This window comes from Panthera onca, chromosome A2 (genome assembly GCF_046562875.1).
Source record: "Panthera onca isolate mPanOnc1 chromosome A2, mPanOnc1 haplotype 2, whole genome shotgun sequence".
Taxonomy (NCBI): domain Eukaryota; kingdom Metazoa; phylum Chordata; class Mammalia; order Carnivora; family Felidae; genus Panthera; species Panthera onca.
This window is the reverse complement of record NC_138340.1, coordinates 52,063,445-52,083,162: the sequence shown is the minus strand read 5'-3', so window position 1 is coordinate 52,083,162 and position 19,718 is coordinate 52,063,445. Positions and strand designations below refer to the sequence as shown.

The following is a 19,718-nucleotide window of genomic DNA, read 5'->3' as shown; positions in this document are numbered from 1 at the left end:
GAGCTGGCAGCCCTTGTGGCTGCAGCCCATCGCTGGCCTGCTGGCAGATGGCCCAGAGGTACAGCTGTCCCCAGAGGGTCAGAAAGCCGGACTTTTGCTTGAAATCCCTCAGTTTCTAAATACTGGGATCTGTTCAAATATTAAATTTTAAACAGCCAGATCTGAATCTGGCCACCAGTTTATGACCTGGAAAATACAGGCCCCTCTGACAGACCTTTCTGATCTCAATCTCCTTTGCTTGTAGGTTTCCCACACCCGGAGTGCAGACTGAGAGCAGCCCAGGAAAGAGGTGAGTGTGAGAGCCAAGACCCCTGGTTCACCTGGAAGGACTCAGAAGCCCCAATCTCACCTGGACACATACTTCAGCACCATCAGTGGCCGGGTTTAGAAATACGTGGTTTGCGAACCATGTGTCTATACCACCTTCATTCTCCGTGCCCCTCTTGTCCTGTGTGCCCCAGCCTTCCTAACCTTCCTCCCAGCATCTAAGCTCTCAGCAGCCACTCCAAAAAACCTATGGGTAGCAGTGGAGGAAGAGGGAAGCCAGAAGCAGAGCTGAAGCTGCAGTTTGGACCTATTTCCTAAATGTGACTTCCCTGCTCCCCAGTCCCCCCCCAAAGCCTGGATGTGGCCCTTTTACGTTAGTGTGATATTTTACCAAAATAGAGGTGCGCTTGGATTAGTAAATGTTCTTTTGCGATAAAAAGCAATACTCATGTGTGGGTTACAGGGCCGTCGTATCAGTCATTCACACTTTAGTATCTTTTAATGCCATCTGATTACTTTTTGATTACTCTCTTGCTGGGGTCAGCGACACTGAGAGGTTGTCTGATTTGGGAATGGAGGAGGAGCACTGCACAGAGGGCCCTGGCCCAGCCTGGGTACAGGGCCTGACGAGGACATTTCTGGTAACTTAGTGACTGTGTGAAGCTGGCTATGGCCCTGGCAGTACTTTGTTTGGCCCCTGTCCTTGAGTGGGTGAGGCCTCTGGAGGCTAGTCTGTCGGCCTTATCACCATGATGTCCCTGGGAAATCATGCCCCCCAACTCCAAACCACCTGCGTATAAACATTTGAAGACACAGCCCCTTGTTTGGGGGACTGTCTGGGACCAGCCAGGCTGATCCACTACCGATGGCCTGGGGCTGCTACCCTCAGTGATCTCAGAGAAATCATCCTTCCTCGGGGGTGGCTGTGTGTGGAGCCCCCTTCATTCCTAGATGGAATCAGCAGTTGCCCCAGGGTGTGTAATTGGATAGAGCCTTCCGCATCCAACCCCCTTTCCGCCCCCCTGGTCACGCTGTCCAAATCGCCACCATCTGTGTCACTCTCTGGGAGAGGATGAGGAAGAAGCTTTGAAAGCTTCCATCAAAATGTTAACTGAGGGTTCGTGGTGGTTATATCCACATTGCAAGGTTAAATGCAATTCGAGTTTTCCGTTTTTTCCGTTGTACATATCAAGCACCTGCTACTTTGATTTATTTCACCCCCGAATGCTCTCTGGGGGGGTCTAGTGACCCATGGGTGCTTGCGTCCATTGTAGCAATTATCTGACCACATTAGCTCCGGCAGGTAGCTGGGCCTTGGGGGAAGGGACGTGGAACAGGTAAGTTTTGATGGGGAAGCGAAAAGTGGTGCTGGAGAAGGATTAAGGAGCTGTCAGAGGTAAACGTGGCCTCCTTCTCTGGTTCTGCTGTGCTCGTGAGCTAGAGAGGCAATCACCATCGTTGTTCGAAAACAAGGTTGACCTGGTTTGTTCCCTCCATTAAAGCCCCCCCTCTCCCCTTTCTTGCTAAGTAACCAGGCTCTCACTTGAAGGGCAACTTCACTGAAGCCAGGGATGGATGTCCTGCTCTTGCACTGACTATGGCCCCATAACCGAGGTTTTCTTTATTTCTTTCTTTCTGTCTTTTTTTTCTTTTTAAGATGTCTAAAATTACAACACAGACTCTGGGGAGCCTTTCATATGTGTGGTCAGAAATTGATACATTCCCTAAAGTGGCATAAGCTCCTAGAAAATTTTAAGAATTTTTAAAAGTTTCCTCTTTCGGAATGTAAGTAACCAGTAATTCCCCTTCTGGGAAACGTACCCTGAGGAAGTAGCATGTGTACGTAGATTTATCCACATGGATGTTTATCATAGTATTATTTATGTTTGTTAAAAAACAGAAAACAACGTGAATGTCCAGCAGCGGGAGGTTGGGGGAGCCCGTTTTGGTACAGGCAGATGGGTAGTGGATGAGTCTGGCCAGCCACTGAATACGGTTTCAGATGAATTTTTCATAACGTAGGAGAAAATGGTCTTATTTCAGTGTTAAGTGAAAAGGCAATTTGCCAAAATTTAACCACGTTAAAAAAAATGGGTAGAAAGAAACAAGCAGGGTAGCAGAGAGAGGAAGATTAGAGAAACAGATACCAAAGTGTGGGGGAGTAACAGGTGACCTATTTCCTTCTTTGTGCTTTTCTGCATTTCTTCCCACAGTGTAATGTTCACTATTTATCACAGAGAGTAGTCACAATTAGGAGAGAAATTCTCCCCACCCCACTCCACCCTGTGTATGTGTGTGTATGTATATATTTTGCTAGTCTGCTGTATAGGAAAGATTGTTATATTGGGGCTTTTCATTCTAAAGTGTTCTTTTTCTTAACACATTTTTTTTAACCCAAACCTGTGTCACATGGTATGTTTCCATCTCTCAAACTGTGGTTCTTAGAGAGCTTTTTTGGGGGCTGTATTAGTTTGCTAAGATGGGCATAACAAAATACCCCAGACAGGGTGGCTTAGACAATGGAAATGAATTTGCTCACAGTTGTAGAGGCCAGAAGTCTGAGATCAAGGTGTCCTCAGGTTTGTTTTCTTCTGAGGTCCCTCTTCTTGGCTAGATGGCTGCCTTCTCCCTGGGTCCTCATGTCGTCGTACTAGGTGTTGTCTGTGTCCTAATCTTGCCTTCTTAAAAGGACACTAGTCTGTTGGATTAGGACCCACCCTCATGACCTCATTTTGCTGTAATTACCTTCTTGCAGACACTACTATGTCCAAACATAGTCCATTCTGAGATACTGAGGGTTAGGTCTGCAACACATGAATTTAGGGGTCACATCTCAGCCCATAACAGGGGAAGCCTATTCTCAGTGACTGTGACCACTATTTTGCAGAGCACTAAGCTTGAAGCTGGAGTGGGAACAGGGATATAGATGGAGAAGACATCGTCTCTGCCTTTAAGAGGCCCCTAGGGAGGCGTGATGCAGGTACCAAATGCAACCAGTACACGTGGGTAACACCTCACCTCTCCAACAGCACCCAGAAGCAAAAGTATGACCATTCCTGGTTGTGGCCTGCCACCAGAGAGTGGCTGTTCAAGGTCAAGGCAAAAGAAAGAGTTCAGCGTGCAAAAAAAGATAATTTTATTAAGACGCTCTCAAGCATGTCTGCTGCAGTAAGAACCAGTGAGTTAGGTGTGAACAATTAAATCATTCAAAACTCAAAATTTAAGAACAGTTTTTCCTAGCATCACCTCAAAGGTGAAACTGGTGTATCAAATCAATGGTGGAGAAAAGGAATAGGTGAGCCAGTGGGGTGTGGAAGGTTGTGGTTGTTGAGTTTAGCAGAAGCAGAGATGATCAGACCGGAGAGTAGTGTGAGAACTGGGGAGAGGCTGAGGCAGGCATCTAATGGCAGGCACCTTGGATTTAAGGGGAGGGTAGGAGGGAGCTACAGCAGGCTCTTGAGCAAAGGTGGAGCAGATTGAGAACAGAAGCTAAGAGAGACTGTAACAGAAAATCTATTTAGATGGCCTTTGCAGAGGTGCTGGGATGAGGGTCTAGATGTAAGTTCTGGAAGTGGAGCTGCAGAGGAAGATTTAGGAGATGGTCACACTATTTCATTTTTCTGGGTCTCTTCCAAAGCCCTTCCCTCTGCTTCATCCCCAGCCTGGCAAACTCCTAAGCATCCTTTAAGACCCCATTCAAGGAGCCCCTCTACCCTGAAGCTTTTCTTAACCTCCCAGGAAGACCCTCCTTCTCTTGACCTCAGCCCCACTTTAAAGCACTGACATAGCCTGTCGTGGGGATCTCTCTGCATATCCTGCTGTTTGCTGCCTGGCCTCACTGGGCCTCACTCAGCAAGTGTGGGTAGAGTAAGATTGATGATATAGTCGGTGGCTAGATATAAGCTGCATAGGTAGTTGGAGCATAACAGATTTAAAAATGATTCCAAAGTGAGTCTGTAAAATTTTACAAATTAGCAAGTTCCTGTTACGAGTGTGGCACTGGTGAGAGAGGAATGAGCAATGCAGACTCGGTCCCTACCCTCACAGAGCTTACAGCCTAAAGGGGGTAACAGAATAATAATTATAATGTGATGAAGGCAATGAAACCCTCAGCCTGCTGGGAGAGCCCAGTGGTGGGGGCTGCGTGGTGGAATCAAGGTGGGCTTCCTTGAGGAGGGGCTTATTTGAGGTGAAATTCGGAGGATATGTGAGGATGCATCTATCTGCACAGGTCATAGATGTTAGATGATGGGCCAAGAAGAAGGTGAGGAAAAGGGACCCCAAATAGGGGAAGTGGTATTCCTGCCAAGGCACAGCCTATGGAAAGATCCTGCAGGGAGTGAGAAGCATTGGAAACACAGAAGCTGAGCATTGCAAGAACACAGAGAGCAAGGGAGGTGGCTGGTGAGATAAGAGGTGGAGGCAGGAGGATAGCATCAGGGGGCCACCATTGTTGAGAGAGTTTGGATTTTAGTCTGTGAACATGAGGAATCCACCGGAGGCTTCTAGTCAGGGCGTAACACAAACAGATTCGTGATTTTAAAAGATGACCCTGGCTGCTGCTCTGCAGTGATTGGATGGTTGGGAGCAGGAGGGGGACCAGTGGGAGGCTCCTGTCCAGGCAGGAAATGGGGTAACCTTGACTTGATTGTGGCCATGGGTGATGAGAAGTAGGCAGAGGAGAATGGCTCTCACAATGTGGACGGAAAGAGAGAGAGAGTCAAGGATGACTCCAGGTGTGGATTTAGGCAAGGGCAGAGCATAGGACATCTGCACGGGTATTTGGGGGTGCTTTTGCCAGATGCTCACCCGATGCTGAGCTCTAACAGTCCAACCGCCAGCCCCTCGGAGAAGTTCTCACAGTGACACCAGCAGGTTGGACGGCAGGGAGGGTAGGACCCCAAGGTCCAAAGAGGCGAAGAGGCTGCCTATCTGAGGCCCAGTGTCCAGACTGGGACCCAGGACGGTGCCCAGCACCCTGGAGTTGTTGAGCATATGGCTGATTAAGGAAACATGACCCACAAAGCACAAAAAGTTGGTTTACCATTTTCCTCTGACTCAGCAAAATCTCTTCTCTCGGCACCTTTCCTGGGAGACTGAAAATCTGCCTTTATTCCTAGCCATCCACTTGGTACTGACCCTTTATTTCTTGCCCAAATGTCCTGGGACTTCCTCCTGCCCTGATAGATGTTGACACAGGAGTAAACTAAATAACATCTGATGGGTCTTCTCCCAGCTGCCTCTCATGAGACTCTCACAGTGACACCAGGGAATGGGCCAGGAGGTGTCTGGAGTCTCCCCATTCTACAGATAACAAAACTGAGGCTCAGGGAGAGGATGCCACCTGCCCGAAGTCACACAAGTCAGAATTGGGAGAAATAAAACTAAAACCCAAATTAGGAGATTCCGCATTCAATACATTTTTCTCAATTGCGTTTTTTTGTTTTGTTTTGTTTTGTTTTGTTTTGTTTTTTGTCTTCAATCTCTCGGTAACTTTTGAAGTAAATGACCTAGCACATTTTGCTTTCAGAGCATCTGTTTGTTGCCTGCTAACAAAACATTTTTTTCTTTGGCTCAAACTGTTTGAACTCTACAGCCCTGTTGTGATTCCTTCCACATCTATGTAAATAAATCTTTTTAACAGCCAGCTGCAAAGCAGAAGATTCTGAGACACTGGGTCATCCGTTTGAGATCTTTTCCAGAGGCTGGCCAGCTAAAGTGGTGGGAGGTGAGGTCTGGGAGGCTGGTGAGGGGCTAGATCATGAGGACTTTGGGATGGGGCATGTGAAATTGTGAGCGGGGGAGTGAGGGGGGCTGACTTGTGTATTAACAGAAACCCCTTGACTGCTTTGTGGAGGGTAGACGTGCACGGGGGAGGAGTAGAACCCAGGAGACCGGGGAAGAGGCTGTTGTGGTGATTCAGGGGAGAGACAATGGTGCCAAACCCGGATGGTGGCAGCAGAAGTGGGGAGAAGTGGCCCTGTTGAATAGATGACCCCTGGGGTGTGTTTTGACACCAGCTGCGGTGGCGAAATTCAGATCTGGCCCTAACCGCCCAGAGTTAACACGGACCCCACGAGTTAAAGGACACAGTTCCCAACAAGACTGCCCCAGGTTTGGATGTGAGCTGCACGTGGGGTGTGCAAGCTGTCACATTTCTGCTGGGCTGCCCACAAGTCTGAAGGGTTCCTATAGCCCCCTTCGTCTTGATAATTCACTAGAATGACTCACAGGACTCGGGAAAGCACACTACTTACAGCTACAGTTTTATTATAAAGGAGGAGCCAAATGAAAAGACACATCGGTGAGGTCTGGCAGGTCCCACCAGAGACGTGTCTGCCCTCCTGGCACCTTGGTTGTTGACCAACCAGGAAGCCTCACTGAGTTCCAGTCTCCAGAGTTTTTTTGGTTTTTGTTTTTTCGCATTTTAGAGAGAGAGCGGGAGTGAAGGAGAGGGGCAGAGTGGGAGAGACAGAGAATCTTAAGCAGGCTCCACTCTCAGTGTGGAGCCCAACACGGGGCTCAATCCCATGACCCTAGGATCATGACCTGAGCAGAAATCAAGCGTGGGATGCTCAACTGGCTGAGCCACCCAGGCGCCCCCAGAGTTTATATTAGGATTTCATTATGTTGGCATGAGTGAACTGAAGTCAGTCTCCATCCTCCCTCCCCTAGAGGTGGAGCTGGCTCAAAGCCCTGATCCCCTCATGCCATAGTTGGTGTTTCTGGTGACCAGCCCCCACCCTGACTCAGCTTATTAGCATAAACTCAGGTGTAGTCCCAGGGGCTCATGAACGACAAGACATACCTCTGTCACTAGGGAAGTTCTCCGGATTTAGAGTCTCCCTCCCAGGAACCGGGGTCAAAAGTCAGTCATATTCATTACTATAAACAGGGTTGACACTGGTGTCCTTTACTAAGACTAGCAGAAGACTGGAGGCCAGGGGTGGGGACTGGGGAGAAGTAGGTTTGGTTGGGGGAAATGAAGGCTAATGTTTTGCACACGTTGACTTTAAGATGTTCATTAGACATCCAAGTAGAGGTGTGGAGTAGGCAGTTGGAACTATGAGTTTGGAGCTTAGGGAGAGATCGGTATATAGATCATATTTGAAGCCCTGGGACTGGATGGAATAACTCAGGGAGTGAGTGTAGTTGGGGAGGAAAAAAAGGAGCTGAAAAAAAGGAAAAAAAGGCAAGGCCTGCAACAGTTAGTGGCTGGGGAGGGGCAGGAGAAGTGGCGAGTGCTGGGTCCCCGGGCGGGTGTTTCACAAGGAGGGGTGATAAAGTCAGTGCTAAATGCAATAAGTCAAGGAAGAGGAGGACCAAGAAATGGCCACGGGACTGGACAAGATGGGGACCGCAGTGACCTTGAGCTGAGTGGCTGCAGAGGAGGAGAGGTGACAGTAGCCGCCTGGGTGGGACGATGGTGGGAATGGTTGGTGAGGAAGTGCAGACAGAAAGCAGGGACCCCTGAGGGGCTGTGGGGCCTGTAAGGGTTAAGATGGGAGCTGTCACTGCACAGCTGGCAGCCAGAGGGGAGTGGTCCAGCACTGTCTGTACCTAGTTCCGGGCCAGGAGCTGGAGGCATCATTTGGCAGTTCAGAGTGTGGCCGGAGAGAAGAGATGGGAGTCACTACCCACACAGTAGAACAGAGAGAAGTGGGATGTAGGATAACAGAGATGTAGAGCCAGGAGAAATCACTCCTTTTTGAGGGCGATCAGGGCGGGCATAGCAACAAGGTATTTTTGTTGAGTGCCTGCCTACCCTGTCCTGGGAACATGCCAACCCCTCGAAATGAATTCTCTTATCTAATTCCCACAGTGCTGGTACTGTCCCTATTTTACAGATAAAGGAAACTGAGGTTTATAGAGGCGGAGTCACTTATCCAACGTCACACTCTTAGGAATTGCCAGATATAGAAGTTAATGCAGATTATAAAGGATTTTTACAGGTAAAGGTAAAAAAGGGGAGCAAGGGGATAGGCTGAAATGAGAACTCAGAGATAAAAAAGCCTATGTGAGTTTGGGGGGCCCTGGCAGAGTCATTTGGAACAAGAGTGGGACAGGTCCAGGGGCACCTGGGTGGCTTAGTGAGTTAAGCATCCGACTTCAGCTCAGGTCATGATCTCACTGCTCGTGAGTTTGAGCCCCACATCAGGCTCTGTGTTGACAGCTCAGAGCCTGGAGCCTACTTCAGATTCTGTCTCTATTTCTCTCTCTCTCTCTGCCCCTCCCCTGCTTGCATACTGTATGTCTATCTGTCTGTCTGTCTGTCTCTCTTTCAAATATAAATAAACATTAAAACAAAACCAAAAAAAGAGTGGGCAGGTCCTGAGTCACATCTGAGTCACTCAGGAGAGGGACCCAGTCCCTCTCTAGAATGCCATTCTGCTCAGGTCCCCGGCAGTTTGCCTCCCGGCAGGCTCCTAACCCCTCAGGCTGCCTTCATCCAGTAAGGGGAGGGTAACACATCCCCGCCTGGGTCAGGGCACAGATATGAAGGCTGGCAGGCCGAGGCAAGGGAGAGCCTGGGAGGAGAAGGGAGTGGGGGCTGTGAGCCGAGAGGCAGGTGTGGATCCTACACACCCCTGCCTGCCCCTCGGCCACCAGCTCCACCCCTACCATATCCTCACTCAGGGTAGGAAGGAACCTGCCTCTGCTGGCAGTTCTCATCATCCCTGTCTGTAGAACAGGAGCAGCGGGCCCTGCCCACCCCTGCCAGGGTGCATAATCATGACTTAAAATATCGTTTGTGGAGAAAGCACTTAGCAGAAACGCCCAGGATAAACCAGGTGTCATCAGCATCATTCAGGAGTGATCGGGAACCACTAGTTCTAACAGACAGATGGATGAATAAGGAGAATGCCTTCTGAGGTGGGATTTGGCAGCTGTTTGATTCTAAGATGTCTCAGGTGTGCCGAGGCATGCCTGTGAGCCCGTGGGTGCTCCCACCTGTGAAATGGGCACAGCCTGGCTGATTTGGGCTGCATGCCACCTGCTAACAAGGACAGCAGAGGAAGGCCAGCCCAGTGGGATGCACTTCTAATACCTTTTGTGGTCACCGGGCGAGCTTTCCTCCTGGTCCCTCTGGCAGCGTGCATGGCTCTGCCAGGCAGACAAAGAAACTTGGCAGGGCCCTCCCCGTGCCTCCCATTTCACAGAGAAGTAGATGGAAACCCAGAGGGATGGGGCCAAGGTTCCCTCCAGCACGTGTTGACACTTGCTCCCTCAATCTTTGTATGAGCCATGGAAGGGGAGGGACAGAGACAAGGAAGGAGACTGGAGGGAATAAGCAAAAAGAGGAGACGGGGAAGGAAAAAGACCTAAGGTGGAGGAGGGAGGCTCACCTTTGTATTCAAGAAGAATATTAGGAATCCCAGCTCATCAGACACTTGGAGAGCGAGTGAGGCCTAGAACATTCTTCATTTGGAAACCGTCAACCCAGTCACTTTATCTGGATGTCCGTGATCCCACTATTTCACTCTCTTCATACAGCCAAAGTGTTGGCAGTTCAGTCTCCAGTTGCATGGGGAGAAGCATCTAAAAGGAAAAAAGCACTTAATGATACCTGCCAGAGGACATGATGTTCTGCCACACCCATGCATGATTTGGGAAGGAGCTTGTAAATGTGGGTTTGAAAATGCTTGGGATCTAGGGTCAGGCGACAAATGAGGCCAGGGCATGCCTGGCCCCCTCCTGCTTTCAGGCATCCACACTGGGCAGGCACCACCAGTTCTTGAAAAGCCAGTGCCTGCTCCACTCTCCCAGGGGGCTCCATGCTGCCTTCCAGAAACCCTGACTTGTGTGCCTTCTGGGCTGGCTCCTGGCTGTGGGTCATATTTCACAGCTTTCTGGAACTTCCTTACCTAGTTCTTGGTGTCTTCCATGAGCCCCTTGGGAGATTTGAAGGAGGGGACAGTTAGAGAGCCAATCTTGTGTCCTGAGCAGCCACCAGGTACAGAATGCCATGCCAGAAGCTTTGTGTAGGTTTTTTAACTTGAGATTTATACCACTTCTGAAAAGCGTGGGCATCACTGTCTCTGTTTCACATGCAGGCATCCTGAGGCTCAGAGAGGTGAAGTAGCATGCCCTGGATGGCCCAGCCAACAAGCGGAGGGGAGCAGATTGGGAAGCTGGGTCCACAGGACCCTAAGTCTGGGTCTAGATTCTGCCTGCTGCTGCCTGATATGCACACCCTACTCCCAGGATGGGTCTCTGAGGCTGGTGCTGATACTGATCCTGACTTTGTCTCTGGACTGGCTTGGCGATTCCTTTCTCCTTCCCCTCCATCATTTTTGCAAGCCCCAAGGCCCACTGTCCTCAAATGCAGTTCACGTCAGACCCCATTTAGGGAATCCCTTGACTCAAATTCTGGAAGAGCCCCCAGCGTCCTGGAAATGCTCCCAAATTGGCCCCTTCCAAGAATAAGCAAAGGGGATGGGCCACTCTAGGAGTCCAGAGGACCGAACTGATTGGTCAGGGCCGGAAGGAAGGCTCATGCCCTTTGGTTTTGAAGAATGTGATCATCAGAACTCCAATGCCAGAGCCTGGAATAGTGTGTTAGGAAAAAAAAAAAAAAAAGATAAAAGAGAGATATAAGAAGGAAAAAAAGGGGACATGGAGAAGCAAAGGAACCAGGAATGGTTACAGAGAGTAGACTGAGTCACAGGTTTTTCCTGAGCTGCGATGAGCCCAGTGGGAATGTGAAACTTCACAGTATGGTAGGGGTTGAACGAGAGGGAGCTCGGGTCGTTGAAGAGTGACCCGGTAGTATGGGTCACTCAGTGTCAGGTCACACAGCCCACTCCCCCACCAGTGGACCGAAGGCACTGCAGTGTCCTAGTGAGGTTCACCTCGTCATCACTGTGTCGTCATCATCAGAAGGCGCTGAAAGTACAAGTGAGAGCCGCTGCTCATTGTGTTGTGAGTTTTATACCCATTCCTGGTAAAACCAAAACCCTGATAGGCAAAAGAGTTAGCTCTTACAGGGTTAACCTTCAGGAACTTGGAACCCCCCCCTGCTACCCCTTCCCTCACACAGACCATCAGAGGGCCTTCCTCTCCCCCATCCACTGGCATTCCTATATTGGCAAATGGTTTGCCGTCTGGCCCCCACGGATGGCCCTTTGTTAGATGTTTTTCTTTAATTTTCTATTTCTTTTTCTGCATACTTGCAAAGCTCCCAGCTTCAGCCAGGCTCACCGAGACTTGTAGTAGCAGGACTGATCGATGCCGGGAGGCTCCTTGCGGCTGCCAGAGCCGCAGTCCTGGGTGGGGGCGGCCGCAGGCTCTGCAGCATCGGCTCTGTCCGCCTCTGCTGCTGGCAGCCAGAGCTCCACACGGCTCCTCACCTCGCAGCCCCCTCCGGGCTGGAGCCCCGGAGCCCCGGGCACAGGAAAGTCCCGCTGCTCCTGTGCAGCCAGCCCAGGACACGCTTGGAAGGGTAGGTAAGTGAGGGTCTGCAAGTGCCATGGACCCACAGAGGCTGGGCAGGAGCCACGGGCTCTGGGCCTCCTAGAAGAACGAGGCTGATAAAGCTGTTGCTCCTGAGATTGAAGGAGGAAACAGCTCAAGAGCCTGTTCTTGGTGATTCTGTGAAGCAGCAGGGGGACTTGGCTCTGCTCACCCTTCAGGTGGCCCAGAATTCTGGGGAAGGAAGGTTGCTATTGGCTCATATCCAAAACAAGGCAGTTTGTAGGACTTCCCCGAAGGACTTTAGCTCCTTCCTTCATTCTTTGCCAGAGGTTTTCTGAGGCCCAAGTACATGCCAGGCTCCCTTCTGGGCACCAGGGGGTTTATGGAGGGCTAGAATGAGGCCTTTACCCGGAAGTACCCCTAGTCTTGCCAGGAGGATGCTTCCTTAAAGAACTGTAATGTCACGTGTTGTGTGATAGGAGAGGGTCTTCCAGGGGCAGGGAGAGGTCACTCAGGCCTCAGGGTGCCAGAGGAGGGGCCATTTGGTTTGGGCATTGAAGGATGAGTAGGAGTTCTTCGGAGGACAAAAGGCAGCCAAGATATTATGAGTGACTGAAAAAAGGTTTGGACATCCAACAAGGTAATAGTTTATAGTGACAGGCTCAGCAGGCCTGAGCAGGGGCTGCAGAAAATGAGCAGAAAAGACTGACAATGGCCACATCATGAAAAGCCTCAAATGCCTGGTGAGGGAGTTTGGACTTGATCCTATAGGCAGATGAGAGGCACTGAAGATTTTAAAACAATGGTGTGATGTGGTCAGTTTTGCATCTGAGAAAACTGAGTCTGGCTACAATGTGGATGGGGTGAAGAGGGACCCAGGGAGTATCCTCCCCACACACACACACACCAAAAAAGAAAACTGTGACCTTAAACTCTTGGAGGCCAGTGCTTTAGACCAAGGTAGTGGGGTTAGGAAGTGGAGAACCAGGGAGAGCTCTGCTCTTTTCTGAGTTCCAGTGGCAAGGCTGGGTGGGACACCAACTGTGAGGGCAAAGAAAGAGTCTGGGATGATTTGGGAGTGGGCCAGGGAGACTGGATGGGTGTTGGGGGCTTCTGGATGAGAGAGGGGAGGAGGGAAGAGGAGCAGGTGCAGATGGGAAGGGAGGAGAGGTAATGAGCTTGAATGTGGCCATGGTGAGCTAGTGATGCTAGAGGGCTATCGCTGCAATACGGTGTCACCCTGGAGGTGCCCTCAATCCCATGTCCCAGCAGGCTCCATGGTAAAACCTCGGGAGCTGCTGAGTCAAAGCCAGATGTATCACCTGCACACCGTCCAGATTCCTAGCCCTTCCAATGTGGTCACTGAACTTGTGGTATCAGCCAGCAGTGAGACAGGAAGATCTTATCCTGCCCCTACTGAATCCTTTGAAGCTTGGGACTAAATGATACTGGGTGCAAGTATGAAAGAGGGGTGCCATGTCTTTACTGAGGGCAGGTTTTCCAAATATTAAATGGGAGTGCTGCTGGGGAGGTTGGTAGTGGAGAGCCTAAACTTGAAATTGGACATAACAGAATGACTTCGTGTCCTGGCTAGGTGCCGGGAGACCCTAGGCATGGTATCAGAGGGGAAGGGGAAGGGGAGACCACAGGCTGGCTAATTGAGCATTGCCTTGGCCTCCCACTGACCCTTCTCCTGGGAGTCCAGGAATCCTTCTTGGTTTTGGAAAAGACCTTTGGTTAGGAGAAAGAAAAACTTTAGAGAGATCTTGTTTCTAAGTTGGGAGGCCCAATGCTGGAGGTCTGGGTGTGCCCAGCCTGGTGGGGGAGCCCCAGGTCAGAATTACCAAGAGAGACAACTCCATTGTGTTGGACTCTGTGCTGTACTTTCCCTTGCCCAGACATAATCAGTCTTCACCCAAGGGGATCAGAGAGGTAAAGGAGCTGGCCGGTGTCATAAGGCACAAGGCAGAACTGGGTTGCTGCCAAACCTGGCCAACTCAGATGCAGGCTTTCTCTTCCCCCTCCACCAACCACCGTGCTGATGGTGCCCCTTGGTCTCTGGGTGAAGCTGAGAAAGATGGGACACTTGAAAACAGTATGAGACTCATCACAAGATTACCAAATTAAGTCTTTTTTTTTTTAAACATACAGTGATTGGAGGGGCACCTGGGTGGCTCGGTTGTGTCCAACTTCAGCTCAGATCATCATCTCGTGGTCTGTGAGTTCGAGCCCCGCGTTGGGCTCTGTGCTGGCAGCTCAGAGCCTGGAGCCTGCTTCCGATTCTGTGTCTCCCTCTCTCTCTGCCCCTCCCCTGCTCACGCTCTGTCTCTCGCAAAATAAATAAACATTAAAAAAAGTAAAACATAGGGGCGCCTGGGTGGCTCAGTCTGTTGGGCAGCCGACTAAAGCTTGGGTCATGATCTCACGGTCTGTGTGTGTGAGCCCCGCATCAGGCTCTGCGCTGGCAGCTCAGAGCCTGGAGCCTGCTTCCGATTCTGTGTGTCCCTCTCTCTCTGCCCCTTCCCTGCTTGCTCTCTGTCTCTCTCTCTCTCAAAAATAATAAACCTTAAAAAAATTTTTTAAATCAATAAAAAAAAAGTAAAACATACAGTGATTGGGAACAGCAGAGGGATGTGTGCGTGTGAGTGTGTGTAGACTCATTCATCACACTTAGATTTATGGAGAACCTACTATATGCCAGGCCCTGGGGATACAGCAGTGACCCAGGCAGACATGATCCAGGCTCTCAGGGCATCGTGAGTAGGCATGTGAGAAAGGGTCTCACATGTAAGCAGATATACAAATATGTATGCATGCATTAGGGATCTCAACCAGTGTTGTAAGGATGCATGCATTTGCCTCAACAGACACAGATACATGCCCCCAGGGCTCACACTCATGCATTTGCACAGCCCCACGCACACGCATTCACCCACAGGCGTTAACCAAGGAGAAGGAACTGGGCCTTCAGCCTGATATGATAGCCAGGAGAATTTGAAGTGCAGCCTGTCTTACTTCACCCTAGAGTCCAGCCCAGGACCTCAATCCAGGCTCCTGTCTCTACCCCATCTGCTAGCCAGGAGCTGAGCTCCCAGAATGGGATGGTGCATAGCACAGCTTTGCGCAAGGGACTCTGCTGAGAGTTGCCACCACCATCGATCAACCACAGACCTGGGCACTTGGTATACACTGTCTCTTTGTACATTTACTCCGGCTCTAGATGGGGGTGCAATTATTACCCCCACTTTATAGGTGAGGGAAGTGAGGCTCAGAGAGATGGGGCCTCTTGCCTGGGGTCTCAGGCAGCTCATGCATGGCAGAGCCCAGACTTGAACTCTGAACTCATTTGGAAACAGCATCCCAGTGCTGGTGCTGCTCAGGGTGACCCTGATGCCGGGCCCACCTTGGATGGTGGAGTCCTTAGGTCTTCCTGATCCTTCCTGACAAGCTGAGACCTCCTAGGACATGGGGTACTTCTTTCCTGATGGCCCAAGCCTGGTGCCCAGAACCATAGTCCAGGTTCCCCTCAGCCTGGCCTCTCTGGGCAGTGACTTGTCAGGTGACAAGAACGACTTTGAGCCTAATGGGGGCAAGGAGACACTGCTCAGGATGGTGAATAGGCTGAATTTGCAGTCAGACCCTCTGCCCCACTGCAGGCTTGGTCTCCCCATTCGTAAAATGGGGATAATAATGGTCCCCCACGTTGGGTTCTGTTCAGTGTTGAATGGGATAACACATATAAAATGCTTAGGTCAGAGCCCAGCACACAGGCTAGTACTGTTGTTTTGTTATTCTTAGCATGTGTCCATCCACCCATCGACTGTTTTTTATGGGCCTATTTAGTGAGGGAGTGTCTTGTGCTCTAGAGATAGGGAGCAGCAGGCTCACGTTCCAGTGGGAGAGACGGAAGTATTAATAAGAGTACTTTGGTGCAAGAGATACTGGGAAGGAGATCCGTACAGGGTGCAGTGGGGGCACAGAAGGCTAAAGTGCATTCTCTCAAGAAGCAAGGGGAGTGCTGAAGTGGAGTCTCAAGGGCGGGGGTGTTTTTCCATCAGGGGGAGAAAGGGCATTCGAGGAGGAGGGATAAGCAGGCCAAAGGTCAGGACAAGAATAGTCAGATGCACTGGAGAAACTGTACATAGACCAGGAGGAGCAGGTTCTAATATCCACAGAGCCCAGGCACGTGATCTAAGTGAGAGAAGCAGGCCGGGGTAAGACAATACAGAGTGGCGGGGACTGTGGCCAACTGGAAGGTGTTTGATGGCTCTAAAGGGGAAGTAGGACTCGGCTTCAGGCAATTGTCGCTGTGAAGGAAAGCTGGCTCGGTGTTGTCAGGTGTCCTGAGTTTTTAAGAGAAGCCAGGCATCCAAGTTTTTGTGTGAAATCTCCTGACTTCCAAATATTGGTCTGGCACCTGGGGAAGCCAAACAAAATACACCTGGGGGCTGCCAGCTTACAGCCTCTGGTTTAGACTCTCACGGAGGGGTAGAGGGTGGCATAAGAGGAGACGATGCTCCATGCTGGCAGGCCTATGTCTGACAAGGGGCCAGGGCCCAGCGCACACGCAGGACCCAGTCGACACTTGTTCTGCATTTGAGTCAGGGAATGTGGACGTTATCTGAAAAGTTAGGGTAGACTGAGGTTTGGGGCAGCAGACTGAAAGTGATGGCAAGTGTGTTTTATGGCCATCACTCCATCGGCCACGTGGAGGCAGAGAGGTAGGACAGGATGCTTAACAGGGCTCCAGGGAGGAGGTCGTGGTGGCTGGAGCCAAGACTGTGAGGAGAAGGAGCGCTAGGATTCAAGAGGAATCACATGTCTGCAGACCGGAGAGGCTAGGAGACGGGGGACCAGGGTGCCTGCCAGCTCCCTGGCCCACAGGGATGACTCAATGGCTGCTTCTCACCGAGGTGGGGAATCTGGGAGAAGTGTGTGGGGGCAGAGGGAGGAGGGCCGATGAGTCTGGTTTGGGCCCTGTTAAGTTTAGATGCCCGTGGGACACCCAGGGGAAGATATGCCGTTTGGCCAAACACACAGCTCTCAAGAGAGGGAGGGCTGAAGATGCAGAGCTACACCCCCACCCAGATCTCACCCACTTTCCAGAGGCCTTTAAGATCTTTGTTCTCTGTTGGTTGCTCTTGGATCTGAGAGTTGAGAAGTTTATTTCTAGGGTGCTGGTTTGTGTTTTGTACCTAGAAAGGCCGAAGAAGAAGGTGCATTGGTACTTAATGCCAGAACAAAAATCTGGGAACACATCAGCTCTGATCAATTTTCCCCCCACCTCCCCCGCTTCTGTGGCAGCAGAGGGGAGTGGGGTGGGCAGAGAACACACAGTTTACCCAGGCCCCGTAGGTCCTACCTAATAAAATCTCATTCCCAGGAGCCAGTCTCTGAGCTAATAGCTCTGCAATTCTGAACTCTTGCAAGGGGATTGTACCTGCACTCAAGAGAAGAAAAAGGATTTGCTAAGCAGATTGATGGTTGAACAAGCCCACTTAAGAGAGAAGGCTTTTAGCAACATCATTTGCATTGCGACAATGAGTGTACAAATTATAAATGACTGCTAATCTATTTTTAAAGCGGTTTTAAGACTTCTCATCTTGCTGTCAAGAGTGTCACTGAATATACCAAGGACATCCACAGCAACACTGTGCTCCTTTTGAAAAGAAACGGTTCTGTTCGAGAACTCACCTTTGTCGAGCGTCTGCCAAATACAAATGACAGGCACTGTGCTGGGCATTTCAGAGGCGCTGGATCATTGAGGCCTCCCAGCAGTCCTCAGAGGGGTGGCCTTGTTATTTCTTGCAGAGGAAAGGAAGCCAGGCCCAGAGGAGGTGAGGCACTGGTGCAGACTTGCTCAGCGTGTGAGCACGGAGTCTCCCGGGACGACCATCCACTCTGAGTTCTTTCTAATACACCTCACGGTGAATTCTCACTGACTCCAGTTTCTGTCCCTGAACCAGAACAAGGATGGGGAGAATGGGGCTTCCCAGGGTTTGGCAAGAGGGAGAGCTGAGAAGTCCAGGCAAGGAAGAGGTCCAGTTCAGAGCCAAGAGAAATGACACAGGCCCAGAAAGGGAGGAGGTGGGAGGCTACCGGGGCTGGTAGCGGGGGTGGCCTGGTGCAGATCCCCACTTTGCCATGAACTCCCCTTGAGCGAGTCTTTTCCCCTCTCCAGGCCTCAGTGTGCCCATCTGCGAAGGGTGGCGTTCATCCTCTATGTCAGGGTTCCCAGCTGCGGCCGTTCACGTTCAGCGTCACCATTTTCCCCACATCTGAACACCACATGCACTGTCAGCCACTTGCTCTTGCCTTTGTCAGTTCACCCTTGTACTCCAGGACATTATTTTAAAGATTAACGGCATCATGCACTTAAATGGAATAGAATACCACCTGTCACACATAGAAGCGAGCCATCAAAATAAATACAAAGAAAACGTAATAATGTGGTGAAATTCTACTCAAGCTGTTGCGGCTTGAGGTCTGTTTATGCTCTCTCTCCCCACCTGTCACTCCTGCCTGCCTCCCTCTCTCTTGGTCTCTATTTCTGCCTTTGTTAGAAGGGAACAGGTTCTGCAAGTGCCAGGGGGCTAGATGTCTTGGGTGCCCAAGACACACGGCCCGGAGCTAAGAATTTCCTCCTTGAGCTAAGTGGCAGGAGTGAGAAGGAGCCTGAACCGCTTTGCCACACAGTGAGGCGGCATCACTCAGTGCCTCCTGAAGTGGGCCCTCGGGTCCTCGGAGTCCGGGGTGGTGCTCTGCAGAAAGCCAGGCCAGAAGTCGTGTTCTAATCCTTCTGACAATGGCAAGTCTCCGCTTGAGAAGCACACAGAGGGAAGAGAAAGAGGGCGGGGAGTGGGTGGGACTCCAGGAGAGCCACGCTTTCTGTGACCAGGAGGTAAGCATGGTTCCATGCTTTCTCCCTTCTATGCAGGTGCAGGGGAAGAGGGGGGCTCCAAGGGGGGCTTCAATGCAGCGTTCCTCCTGCCCTCTGTGGAGAGTGCTCGAGCCTTGGCTTCTTTCTCTGCTTGGTGAGACCCCTCAAGTTTGCCCTCGGTCACCTTCAGGGTACAGCAGCCCCTAATCCCTGTAATCCCATATTAATGAATTTGCGTGCCTAGGAACAGGCTTAGTTGGGAGAAATGAAGAAAATGAAGCAAACTCCTCTCCCTTGCTGGGAGGCTGCAGGGGAATGGTGGATTGCTCCTAATAGGGTCAGAAAGTAGACTAAGTCCCACATCAACCCTGAGCTCCAGTCAGCCTCCGTTGGGGCTCTGCCCAAGTCCTGGGGTTATGAGTCCCCACTGTGGCCCTCCCCGCTGCCCCGTGCAAGTTTGTGTGGTATGTGCATGCTCATGTGTGTCCCCTTGTCTTTGAGGGGCCTCCCCTACTTAGCTTTGCTCAGTAGGCTTTAATGCGGGGAGGGGTGAGCCGGGGCGGGGGGGGGGGGGGACAGAGAACATTAGGCTGAAAGGACCTTAGGGACCTTCTGGTTTATCGTTGCCCCACAATTAAGAGTGCGAATTATGACCTCTTTCATTTTACAGATGAGGAAACTGAGGCCCAGAGAAGGGAGGTCTGACTGCCTGTCTAGAGCAGAGCCATACCAGATCCAGGCTTTCTGACTCTGGGTCTGGTCATCTCTCCCAGCAGTCTTCCTGCTCTCAGGGGGCTGATGAGTGAGTGGCTTCAGAGCATGCCCCCGGACCAGCCAGGTGGGCATTCCCATTATGGGCCTTGGGCTCAGGGTTCGACCTAACTAGACTCCTACCTGTGCCAATTCTGTGTTCCAGGAGTGCCTTTGCTCATACTGGACTCCAATCACAGTCTCTGGGGGCACTTTTCCCCCTTTCTGCCTAGAGATTGTGCCTACTTCCCCTGCACTTGCTAGGCTTGACACACAAAGTCTCCTCCCTCTTCAGAGATTCTGGAACCATCCCCCCTGGGCCAACCAGCAAGGCAGTGCAAGCTCCCAACGCCCCTGAGGGGACTGCCCCCTGAGGGTACCCTCACTGTGTGCATCAGGACCTCCT

General features: G+C 51.0%; 1 protein-coding gene across 11 annotated transcripts in view; it reads left to right on the top strand.

The window, feature by feature from the left end:
• The window catches only part of ATP2B2 (ATPase plasma membrane Ca2+ transporting 2), a 382,029-nt gene that overhangs the window by 85,652 nt on the left and 276,659 nt on the right, over positions 1 to 19,718 (top strand). For 10 of the 11 annotated variants that reach the window (XM_078442752.2, XM_078442754.2, XM_078442753.2 and 7 more), the window contains exon 2: positions 245 to 289. The exons of the other annotated variant lie outside the window; for it this stretch is intronic. The gene's annotated coding sequence lies outside the window, so the exon portion shown is untranslated. The remainder of the gene's footprint in view (positions 1 to 244; positions 290 to 19,718) is intronic. 11 annotated transcript variants of the gene reach the window in all.